Source organism: Cricetulus griseus, unplaced genomic scaffold (genome assembly GCF_003668045.3).
Source record: "Cricetulus griseus strain 17A/GY unplaced genomic scaffold, alternate assembly CriGri-PICRH-1.0 unplaced_scaffold_1, whole genome shotgun sequence".
In the NCBI taxonomy this organism is placed as follows: Eukaryota; Metazoa; Chordata; class Mammalia; order Rodentia; family Cricetidae; genus Cricetulus; species Cricetulus griseus.
In genome coordinates, this window is record NW_023276808.1 from 8,491,822 (window position 1) to 8,497,694 (window position 5,873).

The window sequence follows — 5,873 nt, forward strand, 5'->3', positions numbered from 1 at the left end:
ACGGCTTCTCTGAGGCTTTTGAGGCTGTCCTGGAACAAGGCCTTTTAGACTAGGCTCATCTCGAACTCACAGAGATTTGCCTGCCTCTGCCTTACTTCTTATTTTGTAGGTTTATTTATTAACTATGTGTGCAGTTTTCTGCCTGAACATATACCTGCAGGCCACAGGAGGGCAGATGATCTCATTATATGGTTGTGATCCAACATGTGATTGCTTGGAATTGAACACAGGAACTTTGGACGACCAGTCAAAGATCTTAAAATCTGAGACATCTAGCCAACCTATGTGTTCAGTTCCTTACACAACTTCTTGCTTGCCTGGTGGAACCAAGAAATGGCCAGTCAGAACACATATTGATTGTCTAAAATTAATTAACTCACTACTCACTTTTATAGACAACCACTGTCATAACAGAAAATAATTTGCCTCTTTCTTGCTCAAGTCTTTCTCTGTGTGACTAAACCTGGTTTACAATTGGTCAGTGAACTCAGTTCTTATACAAGTCCCTCTTCATTTGTAAATGCATCGTAAATTCTGGAGAAGTTGGAGGATACTCATTCACTGGCCTATTTTTTCCTTCCTTCAGACCAGTCAAGGGCCAGATAAGGAAGGAGTGACAGGATTGTCTTTCCAGCAATGAGTAGCAGAGACAGGATTAAGTGTTTAAAGAAATTCCAAATTGTATATTCAACACAAGCCTGAGATATAGGAGACAATGACTAAACCAATGATTCTCATCCTTCCTAACATTATGATATTTTAATACCATGATGTGATGACTCCAAACTCTAAAACCATTTTCACTGCTATGTTATAAGTATATTTTTGTTCTTTTATGAATTTTAACATAAATATTTGTGTTTTCTGATGGTCTGAGGCCAGTCATGTGATAGGGTCATTGATTTGATTTCCCCCAAAGGAAGCTCAGACACGCAAATAGAGAATAACTGCTCTAAACTAATATAAATAAATGGCACTTGAGAAAAAAATGAACGAAATTCTTAAACCCAGTAATATTGAAAAATAGAAAGAAAAAGCAGTAATGCATTTAAAGATAATGAATTTTAAAATTATACCAATAATTGATGTGTTAGATTGCTAAATATATGTAGAAAAATACTTAGATATAATGACTTTGAAATGGAGTAGGCACTTTCTTTAGAGAAAGAATGCCAGTAACGAGACGCTGTATAACTTTGTCCTGTGTAAAATATTAGTCACTGAGTACTGTTTTGCAAACCTCAGAGCTGACTCATCTGTGTTAACCAGGATGGCACACATCCGCTTAAGAGAGTTCTCTAATTAGAAATTGAATACTTAGTAGTTCAAGTAATCCTCCATAAAAAGTAAACCTGTGAATTTTGTCTTTTTTCATTCCCTTGGAAAGAATTAATGCATTCAGGAAAACTGTGATAGAGATAGTCATTCACCATACCCCATCAGTCTTTCTCCAAAATGCAGACCCCTGCATCTCACTGCCTCCAACTTCAGACTGTGATCTTGTTACCATCTCATTTGTTTCCCCTTGTGTACACAGTGCACTGTTTCCTCCTCTTCTGGTCTGAAGGGAAAAAACATGCTTCAAACATATTTCCGTTCCCTGTTCTGTAATGAACAATCCACTATGTGACTCAAACTAGTCATTTTAAGACTGTTGGACTACAAATTCTATCCAATATTTAGGGCAATTAATCAGGATAACAAGAGCAATGATTTGTCGGGCTACAGACAGGGTTCAAGTCCACTCTATCAATATAGGAGAACTTCTCACAAACTGCTTTGGAAAAGACTGGAGATGCAGCAATTCTGGAATCAATATACCTTAATGGGACACCAGGAATTAATGTTAATTTTGGCTCTGTAATGGTCCTTTAACAGTGTTTAGAGCCCTGGTGTTTAATGCAGGGAAAGGCATCTCTGCTGGCTTTAAATCAAGGTTGTCTCCTTTGTTATCTGAATATAGCTGGACAAACCCGAGGATCAAACATTTACTTCTAACCCTACTGTATTCTAACAGTCATGGATAGCATACTATTTGACATAGTACTATTTAGAATACAGTCCTCCATTAACAAAATTCTGTTTTGTGTCTTAATGTCTCTTAAGAACTGGTAAATCTCTTTACTATAAATTCTAAAGCCATCACATGTATACTTTAATATCACAGATTAGCAGTGGAGTGCTCCTCTACACAGCAAATAATGTTTACAAGTTCCACAGAATTAAGTCCAAGTGTATTCAAAACACAGATATTAAAATTTCAAAGTGCAGAAGTTCTGGAAGGCACCAAAGGGACCAGGTCTCTTGGAGTTTGGCAAATCTGTGTTTTATAGTGATGTTACAAGCACTAAGGGTGCCTGCATTTAACAGTGATGTCAACAAGGATATTTCAATGCATAGTTGCAATCCAAATTCTCTGCACAGGTGCAGTGAACACAGTGAACATATTCATATTCTGCCAGCTGGCCCACAGAATTACAAATACCATGCACGACCCTTAGAATCCCACAGAAATAAGCTGGAGCATACAGAACCATTAGGACTATGCAGGATAATGAAGACAAGGCATGAACATGGCCAACTCTGCACCTGCCCACTTACTCCTTCTCAGGCATGGGAGGATCCTCCACACTGGCTCCTGTGGCTTGACTGTGCACTTCCGCCATTATTAGAATAGCATCCCCAAGCTCACCATGTCATTTTTTTCCAGCAACTTTATGCTCAGCTCACTGAAGAAGCACACACAGCAAAACACACAAGACAACCAGAACAGTTTCTACCAAGCCTGGAGATGGTGGCAGGAAGACCAATCACAACATCGTATTGGCAAATACCCAGGAGAGTCTGATTGCCTCATGAAGCCTGAGTGACAAAAGCTTCTCCCATAAGCTTATATTGTTCTTTAAGATGCAATACAATGGTTCGTGATCCTGCCTTCAAACCCAGTCAAAGACATTTTATATGTCAACAGAGATAAAATACCAATAACACTTGCATCTGGCTGAAACAACAGACCCTGCTATCTTCCTGATCTCCATGGGAACGTGTTATTCTTTGTTCTGAACATAAAGTAGCTATCAAACTTTTACATCCCTCTACTCTATGTGCAGTGGAGTGAATTTCTGTCACACAGGTGAAAGAGTAGTCAAAATATTAAGAACTAAAGAGAGATTTCAGAAAACAAGAGGAGAGTTTTATTATGTGATTTCACACTGAGGTTAGGTAAATTGAACTTACTTTTTATCTAGTTGCAGTAGGGACTTCAGACAACCAGGAAAGAAAACAAGGAACTAGATAACAACCAAGTTAAAGGGACTTTCTCCGAACAGAAAGGTGGAAGATTGCTCCATTGCTTCAGGAGTTATATTTCTGAAATTCTGAGCAAACTGTTGACAAACGAATAGTAATACAGAGTAGTCCTCACCAGCAGTTGAAAAGTTAGTGAATAATAGAGCAAGGAAAATGTGTTTAGAAGCACTATTGTTAGACAGCACAACTTTCTCATTGGGGAGTTGAAAAAATAAAAACCACAACTCATGATTCTCAACAGGACTGGTAGAATGAATCACTACACATATGTTGAAATGTGCTAGGGCAAAAGAGAGTCTTCCTTTTTCAATATCCTTTGTAAATGTAGGCTGCCCCCAGATTAAAAACAGATCTTAATTTTTTTTGATTTTTTTCTGTACTTTCAAGAAAGGTGTTTTCTGTGTAGGCAGGCAACTAATTTGTTGACCACACAGGGCTGAAACTCAGAAAAATCCAAATTCTTCTGCCCCCTGAGTGCTGGGATTCGAGGTGTGCAGCAGCCATCAAGCAACTGAAGGTGGCTATCACCTCAACTGATCCCAGTTAAATTAGTCTTTAATTTCAAATTCTATTGTAAAGTCCCACACAGGTATACCCATCCATTCTTTGAGTTTTATTTATACCATAAGGTAGTCAGTTTGCCTACCAAGAATAGCCATCAGAACAGCCTAGGCAGAAGAATTGAGCAAGATTTATTTCCTGAAGGATGGAAGGGGTATCTGGGCATTATTTCTAAAACAACACATTTGCTAAGCCAAAAAAATATGTGGATTTTACTTAGGGAGTGTAGATACATTCATGTGGTATTCTCCCTATTCCTAAGCAGACTCAGATAACAAATCCATTTCTAAATATGATTAGATTGTACAATAAGAGATATTTAGGGACATTTTTATACAAATCCATTCAGAAGAAACTCCAAACTTCAAAAAGTTGTGTTCTGACCTCCTCACGTGTTCTGTTTGTCCTTATGCCAAGAAACATAGAAATATAAACACAGAAAATCACACACACACACACACACACACACACACACACACACACACACACACAGGAGATAGGTAGAAGTAATAAAGATTTAACAAATATAAATAACACAAAATATCTGCTCATCATTCAAAAGTGGTCTCAATTATCAGAAACACAGGAAAATTCTTATTCTCAGAGAAGGGATATTAGAAGCCTTAGGACACTATTAGGATTCTTTCTTGTGATTTGTTTGTAGGGTGGGTTTGGGACTGTTATGAAGCCATGTTTGGACTACCTTGACCACAGATTGTGATAGATTCCATTAAATTTACTTTAAAGATACATGGAGAGATGTTCTCTACCAACCTGTTCATGTAGAGAACCTTAAATAATGCAGCTGTGTTTTTGCACCTGCCCTTAGATGGAGATGTGGTGACTAACAATGGAGCTCATTAACATATTCTTCCTAGTTGCACTGTCCTCTAAGTTTTCGAATTTGCTTGAACACTACTCTTTTTTATTATTAGTCATTTGCCTAGAATTTGCACTTAATTTAGGGAAAAACTGAAAGCAATGGAGCCATCTTCCAGCCTTCTTAAAGGGGGGAAGACCTATGTTTTACTTGGGATCTGGTTCATTCTTTTCTTTCCTGGTTGTGTGAAGTCCCTATGACAACCAGAAAGAATCTTCAGTTCATCTGATCTCAGTGTGAAACCTCAGAACAAACATCTCCTTTCTGTCCTTAATTTTCTCTTTATTTTGAATATTCTGGGCATTCTTCCTCTTGTGGGACAGGGAGTCACTCTATTCACCTACTATGGTGGTTTGTACAAGCTAGCTAGTCATTTTATTTTTATGGTGGAAGCTTCATTATAACCAATGGCTTCCATATACCCAAAGAGTCTGTAATGTTATGGTAGAAATTCCACCCCATCTTCCTCCAAAACCTGCATAATATCAGAAATCAAAATAATGACAAACATTGATGCTTCACACATAGATATTCATGACCACTCCCACAGTGTACTTAAACAGTCCCCCTTAGATAAGACTCAAGTTTTTTTGTCTCCCTTTCCCATATCCTCTATGGCATACTGAAAGGCCATCCAGGAGTGTTGTATCCATTCAACATGAGATTTTTCTCTTTTTTCTTCCATTTAAAAGAATTTATTTCTTGTAATGTTGCTCTGTTTTGATTGTGTGTCTTTTGTTCAGTTATGAGAACAGATTTTATAGGATAGTAGATTATTGGCTAGCTTAGTGGATGGAATAGTAAAGAGTTAAATGTAAAACACCAGGGAACATACATTCAAAGGTAGATAAGTTTGTTCTAAATGTCTAATCCATTAAACACAATCTCCTCAAAATGCACAAAGAGCCTAGTAAATTATACACAGGGTTTCTTCATTCAAATGATGTAGACAGATGGACTAACCTAGCAGGTAGATGAAGTACAAGAAAGAAATCCCAATTAGAAAACCCAGGTTTATGATAAAGTACTTGCATTTAAATGTTATCCTTCTAGTTGGAAGTTGACACAAGATCCTAAATTCTTCCCCAAAATAGAAAGCACAAAGGAATTTTGGGGAGGAGAC